Consider the following 17,263-nt stretch of genomic DNA (forward strand, 5'->3'; position numbering starts at 1 on the left):
ATACAATTCTATAATCCACATGGAGAACTAGGCCCTTGTTGCGTGGGGACGGAGGGGGGCTGGAATGCTGGTTGCCCACAGGTGGAGAAATGAGCAGAAGTGGTCCGGGGTCACCCTGGGTGGGTCCTGGGCAGGATAGGACTGGCTGGGGTGCCATGGGCAGATTCTGCCCTGTCCCTGTTCGCCTGTGGGTCCCTTAAGCGAAGGGCCACGCTCTCCCTGTGCCATGGCGTGTTTCATTCTTCTCGGTCCTTAGCTCCTTCTGATCTCCCTTGCAGGGAAAGTCTCCCCCTCCCAGCCTGCTGTCCTTGTAGTGGAGGAGAGCCCTAGCAGTAAAGGCAGAAAGCATCCTGTCCTCTCTGTAGCTGCGGCAGCCATTGCTCTTCCTGATCACGTTTCTCTCCTCTCTCTCTCTCCCCCCCCCATCCCCTGCAGCCCTGGGGTCCGTCCTTCCTTCCTTCCTTCCTTCCTTCCTTCCTTCCTTCCTTCCTTCCTTCCTTCCTTCCTTCCTTCCTTCCTTCCTCCCTCCCTCTTGCAGCATCTGTGTATATGCCCCCCCCCCAAGCAGTTGCCATGAAGACGGGGCTGGCAGCAGAGCCATAAATAAAAGTCCTGTTGAACTGCATCCATCGGAGGCTCTGTGCCAAGCGCAGGATTTTTTTCATGGGGTGGGGCTCCCCCTCTCACCCTGCTGGCAAAGCTCCCCGAGATTACTGAGCTGGGCTGAGCTTCCAGGACTGGGCAGGCTCCCCCCCCCCAACTCCCAGTGCTTCGAATCCTAGAATCCCAGCACTGCTGAGTTGGAAGGGACCTTGAGGGTCACCTAGTCCAAGCCGCAGCAGTGCGGCACCTTTCTTGGGGAGACCTCAGTGGGTCCCATGCCTTGGAAGTGCCAGTGGGGGGGAGTGGTGTGGTCCTGCTGCGCGTAAAACAAGGGGGCTGGAAGGAGCCGGTGGAGGTGAAAAGGTAGGGAGCAAGCAAGTGGGTGCCTCTGGAGGATTCAGGTGGCAGCTGCTCCCCCCCCCCCCCAGCACACACATCAGGCAACTAGGTTGGCCAAGCCTCTGGTTGGGGAAGGATCCTGAGGACCGTGGGAAGCTGCACCCCAACTTGCCAAAGTAAAATATAAATAAATGAAAAGATACACGGATTATCTTACAGCTCATTACGCAAAGGGCTGTTTTATGGATGGGCTGCTTGCTGGGGGGTCATTGCTTAGACTCAGACCTGCAGTGTGTTGTGGGGGGGGCATGGCTGTTCCCAATGATTTATTTATTTGTTTACCTTAAACCTTGGTTGCAGTCCCCACAACAGGTGCCTTTTTATGGTGGGAAAAACTCCAGAATAAAACAAATCCGAGCTTCCGGGAAAGTATTTCAGATCCTTCTCTAAGTGACATGTTACTTTCCCCATATTTACTTACCTACTTAATTTATAGAGCTGCCCAATAGCTGAAGAACTCTCGGAAGGCAGTGTGGTTTAGTGGTTAGAGAGTCGGATGAGGACCTGGGAGATGAGGGTTCAAATCCCCACTCTGACATGAAGCTCACTGGGTGACCTTGTTGGAGTCAGTCACAACCTCTTCGCCTCCTTCACAGGGTCGTTGTAGGGATTAACAGGGGAGGGGGTGAACCATGGATTCCATGGGATAGAAATGAGCTCTTCTGCTGAACTTCTTAAGAAAGCCGGAGGGGCCAGCCAGCCAGAGACATCAGTCACCAACTTGGCGCCCAGAGATCTTCCTGTGGACCCATTTGGACCTGCGCTGGTTGCAAAACGCACCTGTCAGATTTTGAACACTGCTCCCAAGCCCCCTGAGCCAAAACCTCCCTCCTCATTTCAATTCTATATGCACATGTGCCTTTTCAGTATGGTTTAGCTCTTGTGTGGTTTTGCTTATATGGCTTCTTCCTGACTTGAGAAGGAGTCTGATGTCGGGGAAGAAGTCTTCAGCTTGAGAACGGTCGCTGTGTTAAAGGGTGTGTTGGGTTGGGGGGGGGAAGCATGAAGGAACAGGACTGCCTTGGGTACTCTCAGGGCTCAGGGCTCCTTTCTTCCTCCCTGCAAAGGAGCCTTTGTTGCAGCCTGGCCATGGGGTGGGGGTGGGGGGTGGGCTTGCATCACTGGGGGGTGGGCTTGCCACAGAGTGCCAGCCGTCAGCCTGGCTTCAGTGTGTGTCTTTTGGGGAGGGCTGCAGCAAGGGAGACGTCTGGCGGGGGCACTCAGCAACTGCGCTCTCTCTCTCTCTTTTCTTGGCACATATGCCGGATTGCAATAAGACCTCTCAGCAAAACCTGCATCTACCGCCAACGTCAACGCTGCGCATAGCATTCACAAATCCTTGTTGTGTGTTGCAGAAACCTGGCTACTCTTTCCTTGTTATCTCTGTCCTGATAAGGAAAGCCACCTCACCCTTCGCCTGAATGCCACTCCCTGATAACAACTGGCTGATGAATGAACTTGGACCATATTGTCTGATTGCAGGGGCAGTGCAAAAGAACATAGATCTTCAAAGATCTATGTTGGAAGGGACCCTGAGGACCATCCAGTCCGACTCCCAGCAAGGCAGGAATAGGCACCTGTTCCTTACAGGGATTGAACCTGCAACCTTGGCGTTATCAGCACCACACTCTTACCTGTGGAGCTCTCCTCAGGGCCATCGTCTCTGCATTTTCTGGAATATTCCCCTGTTGTAGCATTGCCAAAGGGAGCATGTTCAGTTTCACCAGCATGTGCGCCCTGTGTTGGTTCAGGTGGATAAGATGGGAGGTGCAAGTTGTCGCTCAGCAACTACACTCTGGATCAGAACTCAGTCAGTGCTCTGGCTCTCCCTCTGCTGCTGCTGCCTCCTCTTCCTCCACCTGCTCTCATGGATCTCTGCTGAAGCTGGCTTGGCTGTGATAAAATTATAGACGTGTAGACCCAGGTGGCGCTGTGGTTAAACCACTGAGCCTAGGGCTTGCTGACCAGAAGGTCGGCGGTTTGAATCCCTGTGACGGGGTGAGCTCCTGTTGCTTGGTCCCAGCTCCTGCCAACCTAGCAGTTCGAAAGCACGTCAAAATGCAAGTAGATAAATAGGAACCGCTACAGTGGGAAGGTAAACGGCGTTTCCGTGTGCTGCTCTGGTTTGCCAGAAGCGGCTTTGTCATGCTGGCCACATGACCTGGAAGCTGTACGCCGGCTCCCTCGGCCAATAATGCGAGATGAGCGCGCAACCCCAGAGTCGGTCACGACTGGACCTAATGGTCAGGGGTCCCTTTACCTTTACCATTAGAGCTGGAAGGGACCCCCAAGAGACATCTAGCCCAAGCTCCTACAGTGCAGGAATCTCAGCTAAAGCAGCCATGACAGAGAGCCATCTGCTTAAAAAGGGTAGACAGTCCACTAGAGATCTGGAAAGGGCTCCAACACAGGGGCAGAACAGCTGCTTGGTGTACAGAAGGTCCCGGGTACAATGCTGGGGAGACCCCCCCTTTTACATCTGCATTCCAAGCAGGTGCCCTACCGTGTCCTTTTAGAACTTGGCTGCCATGCTGCTTCCCCCCCCCCCCCCGGTAATTGTTTGCTTGGCTTTATGATGTTATTAATTGTTGCAATGGCTTTATTGATTTGCTTTTATGTAAGCTGCTCTGGGAAGGCTTTGTTGGCTGAAGAGCAGGATAAAAATATCTCCAGCAAACAAAGGAGTGGAGCCAATGGTGGCTGGGAGTCTTTCCACCCCCAGCTTTTCCCCGAACTGGTGCCCTCCAGAGGTTTTGGAGCAGAGCTGCTGTTGCCCCTGTAGGCAGCATCCGGAGGGGCGCGTCAAGGTGGTTGCTGGGGCAGTGGGTGCGCCTGTCCTCTGAAATTGATCTCCCTCCCCTCCCTCTCTCTGAAGACAGTGCTTGAGATCAGTTGATTGCCTTGCCCAGCCTCTGTGGAGAGCCAGTGTGGTGTAGTGGGTAAGAGCTGTAGAAATCTGGTGAACCGGGTTTACATCTCTGCTCCTCCACATGCAGCTGCTGGGTGACCTTGGGCTAGTCACACTTCTCTGAAGTCTCTCAGCCCCACTCACCTCACAGAGTGTTTGTTGTGGGGGAGGAAGGGAAAGGAGATTGTTAGCCGCTTTGAGACTCCTTCGGGTAGTGATAAAGCGGGATATCAAATCCAAACTCCTCCTCCTCCTCCTCCTCCTCCTCCTCCTCCTCCTCCTCCTCCTCCTCCTCGGCTAGTCACACTTCTCTGAAGTCTCTCAGCCTCACTCACCTCATAGAGTGTTTGTTGTGGGGGAGGAAGGGAAAGGAGAATGTTAGCCACTTTGAGCCTCCTTGTTGTTGTTTAGTCGTTTAGTCGTGTCCGACTCTTCGTGACCCCATGGACCATAGCACGCCAGGCACTCCTGTCTTCCACTGCCTCCCGCAGTTTGGTCAAACTCATGTTCGTAGCTTCGAGAACACTGTCCAACCACCTCGTCCTCTGTCGTCCCCTTCTCCTAGTGCCCTCCATCTTTCCCAACATCAAGGTCTTTTCCAAGGATTCTTCTCTTCTCATGAGGTGGCCAAAGTATTGGAGCCTCAGCTTCACGATCTGTCCTTCCAGTGAGCACTCAGGGCTGATTTCCTTAAGAATGGATAGGTTTGATCTTCTTGCAGTCCATGGGACTCTCAAGAGTCTCCTCCAGCACCATAATTCAAAAGCATCAATTCTTCGGCGATCAGCCTTCTTTATGGTCCAGCTCTCCTTAGGGTAGTGATAAAGTGGGATATCAAATCCAAACTCCTCCTCCTCCTCCTCCTCCTCCTCCTCCTCCTCCTCCTCCTCCTCCTCCTCCTCCTCCTCCTCTTCTTCTTCTTCTTCTTCTTCTTCTTCTTCTTCTTCTTCTTCTTCCTCCTCCTCCTCCTCCTCCTCCTCCTCCTCCTCCTCCTCCTCCTCCTCCTCCTCCTCCTCCTCCTCTTCTTCTTCTTCTTCTTCTTCTTCTTCTTCTTCTTCTTCTTCTTCTTCTTCCTCCTCCTCCTCCTCCTCCTCCTCCTCCTCCTCCTCCTCCTCCTCCTCCTCCTCCTCCTCCTCTTCTTCTGGTGCCCTTCGTGCTGGCGGAGGCTGTTACGAACAGCAGAGGAGCCGAGTTGCTGGATCAAGCCAGCACCCCTCTTTGGGGAAAGCTCTTTGGGGAAACTCGCGAACAGGTCCTGCACACAAGAGCCCTCTCCCCTCCTGCGGTTCCCAGCAACCGGGTTTCGGAAGCCTTGCTGCCTCCGACCATAGAGGCAGAGCCATGAATCGGTCCCACCCTCCTCCATGAATCGATCCCATCCTCTTTTAAAGCCACCCAGGTGGGTGGCTGTTGTTGCTTCCTGCGGGAGTGAGTTCCGCAGTTAAGTCTGCACCGCATGAAGAAGGCCCTTCCTTTTATCTGCCCCGAATCTCCCACTGCCCACGAGTTCCAGTGTGACAAGAGAGGGAGGGAAACTCTTCTCTGTCCTCTTTCTCCATGCCAGGCATAATTTTGCAGACTTCTCTCAGGTCGCCTCTTACCGTACCAGCAGCTCCCAATTTACGCAGGGGCTGCATTCCAAGGTATCGCGCATATCACTGCCTCTGTTGTAGTCTTGGCACATACACATACACTCCTGTTATCTTATCATGTTCTTTGCTGTTTCTGTTTCAGGAAGCCAGGCCTCAGCCTCATCTAAGGGAGCAAGATCCTTGGGATTGCAAGGAGGCTGTTTTGCTGTCTGCTTAACAGGTAAGTCCTGGTGAGGCCATGATGAGCAGCTGTGCTGTAGCTTGGGCTCCACCACCGGAAAGGGCGTTTCTCTTGCCCCCGCTGCCTGCATTTCCGCCCCCTGCAAAGGGACCATGAGGAGAGCCTCGGAAAGCAGGTCCGGCTCCCCAAAAGGTGGCAACACGAGAACAGGCCTTTTCGGTGGTAGCTCCCTGATTGTGAGATGCTCTCCCCAGAGAGGCTTGCCTTTGGCCGTTAAATCTTCTGTGACCTGTCAAAGCTGTTACTATGATTATTTTATTAGCATGCTGTATATTACTCTGCTTTTTATTATTACTTTTGTATTACTTTGCTCCATAAAAATGTGTTTTTAACGTTGGGGTCTTCTGGTAAAGGCATAGAAATCAAATAAATGAATTAGGTAAATAAAAGTGCACACCGGAACTTTAGGTTTGCTCAACTTAAGTGAGTTGGCCCTTGCACAATAAATCCTCACTCCACAGCAGTAATGAAAAGCTTTTTGCAGCTAACAACCTGATGGGGGAAACGCAGAGCCAGCAAATCGGGATGGCTGCTCAGCAAACAAGTTGTCTGAGATATCAATTGCACTTGAATATAACAGCAAAAAATAAAGACGGAACCAGCCACCTGAAGAGCAACATACCACAACAAAAAAGGATTCTGCAAGAAACACAGATTAGACTGATTTTTCCTCTCTCTCTTTTTTTTTTAAAAAGGATATACAGGCAACTCCCCATTTACATGGGAGTTATGTTCCAAGACACCACGTGTTTAAGTGAAATTGTGTATATTGCAAACACCATTGGAAAATCCTGCAAACACCCTCTAAATCTCTGGAAACCCTTGAAAATGCCTTTAAAAACTAGCAGCACTCATCAAATCCAATACAACCACTTCCTCCAAGCCTCCTTGCTCTCCACAGGCATCAAAATTCAGTGCAAAGGCTTGTGGGATGACTAGGTGCTGTTTTTGCACTGTTTTTGCCGTTTTTGTGCTCTTTTGAGGACGGTGTTTGCTCCTTTTTGTGCCACTTCCTGGTTGTGGCAATGTGCCCATGCCTCAAGCGTGCATAAATAGGGAGCTGCCTGTACTACAGTGCTAAACAAAAAGAGTCTAAAGGAAGCGTTTTAATTTAAGGAAGACATAGCATGATATCAGCTTTGGGATTTGAGAGTGCCTCTGCAAATGATTGAATTTGTTGCTCCATCAAGGAGTAGGGAGTCCCAAATCTTGCCAAACATGATTATTAAGTCGGGAGGAGAGAGGGGGAGAGGGTGACCCAAGCCGCTTTTTATTGACCAAAATGCCTGCAGTTTGTTTCTGATTTGCCTTCTTTTTTCTGATGGGGGGGGGGGAAGCAAAAAAGGCACCTTGTGCTTGGGAATAAAAGGCAGCACTTTTAAGTGCTTTTCTTTTAGTGGGTGAGTCCCACCTTCAAGAGAGCTTTCCTGGGAAGCATTATGGGCCCAGGAACAGGGCTGCCCCACGGCTGTTGAGCTCCTTTATTTTGCATTAGCACAGTGTGGAATCACTTAGTGGAGTTTTTGTCCTGGGTGGAACCCTTTCTTGGTCTTCCAGCTCTAGGTAGGGGGTAGAGCAAGCCCTTGTCGTTGGGAGAATGGTGTACAGAGCCTGCCATGGTCTCCTCCAGTGGTGTAGTGGTCCGGGTGTGTGTGTGTCCATATAGAATCATAGAGTTTGAATGGACCGCATGCAAGTGGTTTCCCTGTCACCAGCACCCCCACCAGCAGAGAAGGGAGGAGCTTCTTAGCCACTGTACGCTGCAAAGCTATTTCTCTTACAAACCCCTTTGTTAAAAACAAAAAACAACCAGAAAACACCTCAGTGACATAAAGTTAAGCATGGGTTCCATGATCACTGCAGATGGTGACAGCAGTCACGAAATTAAAAGACGCCTGCTTCTTGGGAGAAAAGCAATGACAAACCTAGACAGCATCTTAAAAAGCAGAGGCATCACCTTGCCAACAAAGGTCTGGTTTTCCCAGTAGTGATGTATGGAAGTGAGAGCTGGACCATAAAGAAGGCTGATCGCCGAAGAATTGATGCTTTTGAATTATAGCGCTGGAGGAGACTCTTGAGAGTCCCATGGACTGCAAGAAGATCAAACCTCTGCATTCTGAAGGAAATCAACCCTGGGTGCTCACTGGAAGGACAGATCGTGAAGCTGAGGCTCCAATACTTTGGCCACCTCATGAGAAGAGAAGACTCCCTGGAAAAGACCCTGATGTTGGGAAAGATGGAGGGCACAAGGAGAAGGGGACGACAGAGGACAAGATGGTTGGACAGTGTTCTCGAAGCTACTAACATGAGTCTGACCAAACTCTGGGAGGCAGTGGAAGACAGGAGTGCCTGGCGTGCTCTGGTCCATGGGGTCACAAAGAGTCGGACACGACTAAACAACAACAACAACAACAACAACAACAAAGCTAAGCATTCGGGATCACTGAAAAAACAAGGCACTCCAATCTCCAGCATGTGGGAGATTATGGGTTCCAGTGGAGGCCCCCATGCTATCCTTCCCTGAGTCCCTTTTGACCTGTAAAGATGGCAGCTTGTATCCTAGCTATGTTTCATGTCGAGTAAACCCATTGAAATAAAATCTACCCAAGCTAATCTCGCCTGTTGATTTCCATGGGTCCGATCCAGCAGAACACCTGCTTGCGGCGGAAGCTGCCCTGTGCAGAGTCAGACCCTCGACCCACCTAGTTGAAGCTTTGTTACACTGACTGGTGGCAGCGGCTCGCTCTCCAAGGTGGCAGGCCAGGGGGACGTTATCTGGCAGTGTCACGGGGGTTGGACCAGGCACCTTCTCTCTCCCCCCCCCCAGCAGGTGGTCCACTGGTAGTCCACTTTGCTTGGTACCAGGAAGGACAGCAATGGAACATACCTTTCTGAGCATGGCTCCTTTCTCGAGAGGATATCCCAGCTTCTCCCAAACTCCGGGGCTAGGGATGTACCTGAGCTGATCCTGAGGATGCCTCTGAGCTTGTCCTGGCTGCATCTGAGCGTAAGATGGGACTGGTGCCTGATGGCTCAGGGGTAGGCTATTTTTAAGGGAGACCTAATTAGTATTTGCGTCTCGGTCGGCCACTACCAAAGTGCCCTAGTTGTGGTTCGTGCCCAGGCAGCAGCAGCAGCGGAGAGTGCCCACAAGAGGGCAGCAGATGCCCGCACGGTGCATGAAGGAAGACGCTGCTGATGAGAGGAGCTTCCCCTGCCTCAGTTTTGGGGGACTGTCTCTCTCCCTGTTTCCACAAACGAGCCCTGGGTGCAAGCCTGCAGCCACCAGAAGGCAAATGGCAGCCCTGAGGGTTTTATGGCAAAGGTGAGGGCAATCCACTCGATTGGATCCAGGGTGTGTTTGTTGGTGTTCTCAAACTCCAGTGTAATGCTAGCCTTGCTGGGTGGCCTCTCGCCCTCTCATTCTCTCCCCGAAGTTGGGATGAAAAGGAATCTTAGAATGGAAGTGAGTTCGGAGGGACCCTCAAGGGTCATCCAGTCCAGCCTCCTCCAAGGCAGGAACCTCAGCTAAAGCATCCCTGACAGATGGCACCAGGGCGTCTCTTCTCTTAGCGGTCATTCCTCCTCTGGTCACTGCTGAGGATGCACGACCTGACTGTCTCCAGGCACTGTGGTCGCCTGCAAGGGATTCCCCCATGGCAGGGTTGGTGTCGCCAGCCTTCAGGCCACACTGGCAGGCACCTTTGTTCTGCCAGCGGGCACGGAGCTGGAAGCCAGCTCCCTGCAGAGCATGTCCTTGGCGATTCTTCCATCTTCCATTCTGTGGACAAGAGAATCATAGAATCATAGAATCATAGAGTTGGAAGAGACCACAAGGGCCATCCAGTCCAACCCCCTGCCAAGCAAGAAACACCATCAAAGCATTCTTGACATATGCCTGTCAAGCCTCTGCTTAAAGACCTCCAAAGAAGGAGACTCCACCACACTCCTTAGTAGCAAATTCCACTGCCGAACAGCTCTTACTGTCAGGAAGTTCTTCCTAATGTTTAGGTGGAATCTTCTTTCTTGAAGTTTGAATCCATTGCTCCGTGTCCGCTTCTCTGGAGCAGCAGAAAACAATCTTTCTCCCTCCTCCATATGACATCCTTTCATATATTTGAACATGGCTATCATATCACCCCTTAACCTTCTCTTCTCCAGGCTAAACATACCCAGCTCCCTAAGCCGTTCCTCATAAGGCATTGTTTCCAGGCCTTTGACCATTTTGGTTGCCCTCTTCTGGATACGTTCCAGCTTGTCAGTATGTATCCTTCTTGAACACAACTAAGCCACAGACGTTGTTGAGAGAGGAGTTGTTGCTGGAGGCTCTGCCTGCCGTGGGATGGCCACAATCCTGACGCAGTGCATGTGGAAGGTGCTACATATATAATATTATGTACATAATATAAAGTAGGATGCATTTGCCTTGGAAGACCACACTTTGTGTTTGGGAATTGTTTTTAAGATTTTCAATAAATGGGAATGGGGAGAAAATAGGACCATGGCCCTCATGGATCTCTGGGGAACAGACTGGTTTAAATAGAAGCACCTGAAGTTGCCGTATCCCAAGCCAGACTATTGGTCTGCGTGGTTGAGCATGGTCTGCCTTGACTGTCATTGGCTGTCCAGGTTTTCGGGCAGGGGGTGTCTCTCCCAGCCCTACTGGAGGATTATTTAATCATCATTGTTATTTATCAAATTTCTATACCACCCTTCACCCGACAGTCATAGAATCCTTGAGTTGGAAGGGACCCCTGGGGGACATCCAGTCCAACCCCCTGCGATGCAGGAACCTTTTGCCCCATGTGGGGCTTGAACCCACGACCCTGAGATTAAGAGTCTGATTGCTCTACTGACTGAGCTAAACGTTTACAGTACAAAAAAACACAAAAGTACATAGTGTAGTAACAAACCGAAACAATATCTCCTCTCCCCCGCCCCAGTTTAAAAGGCCATAAATTGTTTAATTAGCCAAAGGCCTTCAGGGGTTGAACCTGGGACCTTCGGCCTGCAGGGCGGGATATGATAGAGTCCAAATCTGTTATGCGCTATGCACTGTCCAGAATGACCAGGAGGGCCCTGTGTAGCGCCCCCCCCCATTTTCCGCTGCAAGGGCTTTATGAGATCATCCACAGCACTTTGTACAGAGGGATGTGGGGCCAAAGATTTGCCTGGCAATCTGCCCTACCACTAAAAAAAACCCACCCACCCGCTCTTCGCTCCTCCCACCCACCTGTTTGCAACAGGGAGCAGGTGCAGGCCTGCTGCTCTCATTCATATTCATCCTTCTAATTAGGGTGAACACTCGCTAATGGACTCTCATTGGCCACTGGGGTTTTTTGGGTAGAAATTGTCCTCTTCGTCATTGCAGAGAGATGATGGTGGCAGAGGGCTAAAAATAGGCCTGCAGGTCACACTCTGCCACCGTGAATCTTTGGAGAGGCTGGCTAGGGAAGAAACGGCTGCTGGGACTCTCTCTGGGACTTAGGCTGCCTTTGTCCCCGGCTGTGAGTGGGGGTCCATTGCCATTTCAGAGACATCTTTCCCTGATTGTGCACCCCAGAAAAGGGGACTCTGAATCTCAGGGGTGTGGGTTTGATCCCAACGTTTGGCGAATGATTCCTGTCCAGCTCTACCATTCTATGATTCTAAGCTGGAGGGTAGCTGAGATGGTGGAGGGTCTGGAAACTAAGCCTTTTGAGGAATGGTTGAAGGAGCTGGGGATGTTTCACCTGGAAAAAAGGAGGCTGAGAGGACATATGAGGACATCTTCAGATATCTGAAGGGCTGTCACATGTAGAGTGGGAAGGGGCTCTGAGGGTCATCCAGCCCAACCCCGTGCAGTGAGCTATCCCACCTTGAGGTGTGCTGGGTGAGTGAGGTGGCCTCTGCAGCTTGGGTGCCCACAGTGGGTTAGTGTAGGGAGGCAGTGCCAACCTATCCCTTTTCCTTCCAGCAGTGACACTCCTCTTGTTACATCAAAGTTGGGTCACTCTCTACGTCCCTCTCCCGGCTGAGCCCATGACCTTGTGGCCCAGAAGTCAGGCCGCTGGTGAGCAACCCCGGCACGCATTGCCGCCTTGCGTAATGCACAGCATTTCCCTTGCGAATCCCGTCAGGCGCTGCTCCCTGTCCCTGCCTGACTCAGCTAATGAGGCCTCTGGCAATTAGCCTTCATGGGAACAGTATGCAACAATGTGCCGGGCGCGTTCTTGCAGGATGAGCCTGCCGTGTGCATGATGAGCGTCACATCAGCTCAGCTCCTGTGGGCACATCCATTGCTCTGGGATGTTGAGGGGCGGCGGCGGGGGGGCGGGGGGCTGGGTAATACATCAAAACCAGTTTGAAGTCCATCTCGTGATATTGGTTTCATAATGGTTGGCCTGGCAATATATCACAAATCATGATATGTGTGTTTGTGTGTGTGGGGGTGCTATGCAAAAATCACAACACAGGAAAAACTGTGAAGCCAGCTAGTCCCTTTCCGTAGCTCCATCCTTATTTCAGACATCGTGATCTATCAGGATAGCATGATGTTTAGCTGGTGATATATCACAATGTTGGAAACCAGATATTGTCCGGCCCTACTTGCTGCTTTCAACAACCAAAGCAACCCCAACTTGTGTAGCCTTGCAGCTTGTGTGCCTTATGTGCTCTTAGAGTGTGTCTCTCTCCTCCCGCCATTCATGATTTCCAGGGTGCTTTGCAATCTGGGCACGTGTGCCAACACAGCCCGGGCTCTCCCTCCCCTTTGATGCCAGGTAAGCCTCCTGCTGCTGGTCCTGGGGGAGAGGCTTTCCCCCAGGTGGCGAAGCAGGGCACCCGCTTCCTCCTGCCGGCTGCAGCTTGTGCCAGGCGCCTGGGAGACAGAGCGCCCCAGGGTTTAGAGGCAGTGCCTGTGCCAGGCCAAGCATGCCAGTGCGCAGCTGCCGTGCATCTTCCCTGGCTGAATCAGAGGTGACATCTCTCTCTCTTCCGTCACGACCCGGACGGACAGATTGCCAGCCCTGTGATCAATGCCATCATCAGCCCCACCGCCAGTCCTTATGTAACAAGGCCAGGGAGGCTGACTCCTCTGTGGCCTGCAGTTTGATGGTGATGATCGTTATGTAACTGCAGGATCTGCCTTGGCTCTTGACTTTCCTTGTCTAAAAATCGGCCAGGCCAAGGGGGGGGGGCAGGCTTCCTAGAATGGCCCATGGGCCACCTGGGCTCATCCAGCCTCGTTCAGGCAAGTTTGTGGTGCATCTCTCCTTAGTTTTGGTTCAAAAGTGTGCCCTTAGAAAAAGCAGCACTGTAGGGCAAAGTCGTAGTTGGAGACCTGGGTTCAATTCCCCACTCAGCCATGGGGCTCGCTGGGTGACCTTGGAGCCAGTTGCTCGCTCTTGGCCCTAACCCTGCCTCGCAGGGTTGTTGAAGCCTCAATTACACTGGGCTGGGTCGTTTCTTTGCCGTTCTTTTGCAAACAGCAGAAAGATCTCACCAAACAACGGACTGCATTTCCAGGGGCTCTGGGAATCCAGAGGGCTTGAGCTGGTGTGTGTGTGTGTGTGTGTGTGTGTGTGTGTGTGTGTGTGTGATCTGTTTGCCTTCGCCATCGAGGCAGTGGTAGGGGAGGTGGGTGAGGAGGTGAGCAGAGCTGATTTTGGGGGGCAGAGAAATGGCCAGCAGCACTAGCAGAAGAGTTGCCAGGGAACGTCAGAAGACCTGGCCCACAGGGGGCCTGTCCAGCCCAGCCTCCTCTTCTCACTGTGGCCAAACACCCCTAAGGAGCTCTGGTTCCAGATAGACTATCGCCGGGCCTGGAGGTTCCATACGGATGCGAGAAGAGCCTGGCTGCTGAACGAGGCTGGGATGGGGCCAACCAGGTGCTCATTAGGGCAGTGTTTCCCAACCTTGTGCCTCCAGCTGTTTTCGGACTACAATTCCCATCATTCCTGACCACTGGTCTTGCTAGCTAGGGATGATGGGAGTTGTAGTCCCAAAACATCTGGAGGCACAAGGTTGGGAAACACTGCATTAGGGGAAGCCCTCAAGCAGGATCCAAGCACAAGAGCAGCTCTCCTCCCCTGCGGTGGCCAGCCACTAGGACCCATCTCTGCCTCTGACTGTGGAGGCAGGGCAGAGCCACCCTGGCTTGGAGCCATGGATAGCCCTCTCCACCTCCTCCGTGGGTTTGCCCAGCCCTCTTTCAAAGCCATGCAAGTGGGTGGCTGTCCTGTAAAAGAGGGCCAGGCGTGGACAGCCCCCCCTGGACGGGCATTTCGGAGGCCCTGTCTCAGGAGGAGGCGAGCTTCACTCCCATGTTAAGGGGGGGGGGACTTTGGAGCAGCAGTGGGGTTGTGTTGCTTTAAACCAGAGGAGCCACCGAACCTTTCTTTGGACTCCGAATAGACCTGGACACTTTCGGAATCTCCTTGGAGTGGATGTGCTCAGGATACCTCCCAGGCGGTTTGCAGTGGCAGGTGCTGGCCACAAGGTGGCGGTGGTGGCCTTTGCCTCCCATCCACCGGTGGTAAATTTTCCATCCTGTTATTTCTGGCTGGCAGATTCCACACTCAGGCAGCCTCATCACCGCAGTCTAGACTGCCTGGCAGTGTTAATTCCTCCATGCTTAGGTAAGCGGGACGTAGGCACCTGCCAGGCAGAGTCTCAGCTGTGGACACCTTTAAAAAACACCCAAAAACCCCTCCCTCGAAACAAGGGATTTGCCGACATATCAGACATCTTAACCAGTGTTAGAAACTCAGATATATGAGCTAATTGCTAAATGGCATCTTAAACCAAGGTTGCAGTCGCCACAACGGAAGGTCTAGGTGATTATTATTTTTTTGGCAGTGATGATTATTATTATTGTTAGTAGTAGTAGTAATTTCATTTCGATACTGCTTTATATTTTCAAGAAAACAGTCTCAAAGCAGTTTGCAACACTTTAAGACATCAAATAAAACAATCCAGAATAAAACAAATTCAAGCTTCAAGGAAAAAATTTCAGATCCTTCTCTCAGGGACATTTTACTTACCCCCTATTTTCCCCCAGCTTAATTTATAGAGCTTCCCCATAGCAGAAGTGCTCTAGGAATGCAGTGTGGTGTAATGGTGAGAATGTTGGACAAGGACCTTGGGAGATCAGGGTTCGAATCACCCCTCCATCATGAAGCTCACTGGGTGATCTTGGAGTCAGTCACAGCCTCTTCACCTATCTCACAGGGTCTTTGTAGGGATTAACTGAGGACGGATGTGAACCAGGAACTCCCTGGAGAAAAAAAAGTGGGATATAAATGCAGTCAGTGAGCTCTTCTGTTGACCTGCTTAAGAAAGCTGGAGGGGCCAGCCAGAGGGAGACATCAGTCTCCAACCTGGCGCCCAGAGATCTCCATGTGGTCACAGCTGGACCTGCACCAGTCACAAAATGCGCCTGGTGCCTGGGGGATTTCTAGCACTGAGCTTATGTTGCATGGTGGAATGGGGCCCTGGAACGCTCTTGCCAGCCTGGGTTGTAGCCCTGCACATGGGATGCACGTTATCTGACTGCTTCCATGCTCTGGGAAGGGCAGGGAGAGGTGTGTGTGGGGGTGCATTCCACCAGCGGGCTCATGTGAAAAACTATTGGGATGTTTTCCAGGACAGATTGACTTCTGATAATGAAAAGGGGCTAGGGGTGCTTGGTTTATGCTGAGCTTTGGCAGGGTGGGGTGTTGTGCCCCAGCTTGTCACGTGGAGCCCATTCCGAAGCTCACACACGACACCCCCCTGCAAAATGCACCAGCAAGAGAGCGGCTGAAGCACCCACATTGGATTCCCCCAGACCCTCTTGGCTAGCCCACCTTTCCTGTCTGGGGAGGAGGGTGTGCTCCCACCATGACTGGAGGTAGCCACAGGCGGGTGATGCTCAGCAGACGCACCTTCTTCACAGCAGCCGGAGGGGGGGACGCAGGTGCCAAGAGAGGCTCCCTGCCCTTTCTGCACCCTCCCTTCCTCCTCTAGCTGCGCCAGCCTCAGCCACTGCTTTCCCCCCTTCTGTTCCTTCCCCTTGGCCAGGTGAAATTTCCAATTCCTGCCAGCATCTCCCAGCTGGGGAACTTCCTGTCAACAATATTTGCATCTGCTCATTAGGCCTGTGGCTCCCTCAGGAATGGGGAGCACCCTAGTGCCCTGGCAGGATGCAGAGTGCATGGGCAAGATGGGCACCCTGGTAGGGCTTTGAAAAAAGCTGGCTGGGTGTAGCTCTGAGGAGGTGGCGCAGCAGCCAGCCTCTGTGGATCGCTTCTTTGGAGGAGGGAAAAACCCTATCTCCTTCCTCCCTCCCTCCCTCCCTCCCTCCCTCCCTCCCTCCCTTCTGACATGGGCCTTGCCACACATGCAGAGGAGTTCCTTGTCTTCCCTTGGGAGACTTGGCTGTTGACCCCTGATCATATCAGCGGAGCCTTCTTAGCATATCCTTCAAGGTGGAGCTGGGCTTTTCTTTTTCACAATGCCCATCTTCCTCTTTGCCTTCATCTGGGCAGTGCGTAGTTGAACTCTGGAACTCCCTGCCACAAGAGGCAGTTGATGGCCACCAACCTGGATGGCTTTAAAAGAGGAATAGACAAATTCATGGAGGGCTAGCGATGGCTCCTAGCCCCAAGGGCAATGCTCTTCCTTCCATGGTCAGAGTCAGCAATTCTTCCGAATCCCAGTTGCTGGAAACCCCAGGAGGGGAGAGTTGCTCTTGGCTTGAATCCTGCTTAGGGGTTTCCCAAAAGAGGCATCTGGTTGGCTGCTGTGAGAACAGGAGGCTGGACTGGTGGGCCATTGGCCAGATCCAGGAGCCTCTTCCTAAGCTCTTAAGGAGCCTTCAGGTCCAGAGGCAGTCTATGTGAACCCCTAGTCCTTAGGGGGTATTTGGCCTCTGAGAGAATAGGATGCTGGAGTAGGTGGGCCACTGACCTGATCCAGAATGCTCTCTTTATGTTCCTATGTCCATTTCCACTTCTTCTGCTTCATATCCTACCCAAAAGATAATTAAGGAGAAGGGGCTTGAAAAGCAGCTCTGCTCACTGCTTGGCGAGTGTTGCCCTTCCTTGACTTTGGCCCTGGCTTGTTTCACTGCACTTTGTTGTTTTCGCCCTTGACCTGTGTAAAGAGTGCCTCTGAGCATGTCGTTTGCCAGACCAGCCTTTGATATCTGGGAGGACGAGGCTGACCTGCTGGCCCCAAAGAGGACCACAGTCCTGACAGCACCACAGCAGCTGGAGAGATTGTGGTCCTGAGCCGTGCAAGGCGTTATAGGTCAGCACCAGCGCTTTGAATGGGGCCCAGAAACTCATTGGCAGCCAGGATAGATGGCAGGGTTGCCTCCCCACCAGTGGTCGAGGTCACCCTGACCCCAAGCCCCCTCTGCCCCACCCCCATGGCTCCCAGCAACTGCAAGGGTCTCGGGAGCCCCATCGCTTTGCCCCCCTTCTGGGCGGAGGTGCCCTCCTCTTCCAGGAGAGGCATTGTTCTAGCACAGGCCTCATCCCCCTTTGCCGGGGGTGG

General features: G+C 52.4%; 1 protein-coding gene across 1 annotated transcript in view; it reads left to right on the plus strand.

Annotated features, from left to right (window-relative positions):
• The window catches only part of GNG7 (G protein subunit gamma 7), a 78,353-nt gene that overhangs the window by 16,816 nt on the left and 44,274 nt on the right, over window positions 1-17,263 (plus strand). The window contains exon 2 of the mRNA XM_035118263.3: window positions 5,645-5,722. The gene's annotated coding sequence lies outside the window, so the exon portion shown is untranslated. The remainder of the gene's footprint in view (window positions 1-5,644; window positions 5,723-17,263) is intronic.

Source organism: Zootoca vivipara, chromosome 6, assembly GCF_965207765.1.
Source record: "Zootoca vivipara chromosome 6, rZooViv2.hap1.1, whole genome shotgun sequence".
Classification (NCBI taxonomy): domain Eukaryota; kingdom Metazoa; phylum Chordata; class Lepidosauria; order Squamata; family Lacertidae; genus Zootoca; species Zootoca vivipara.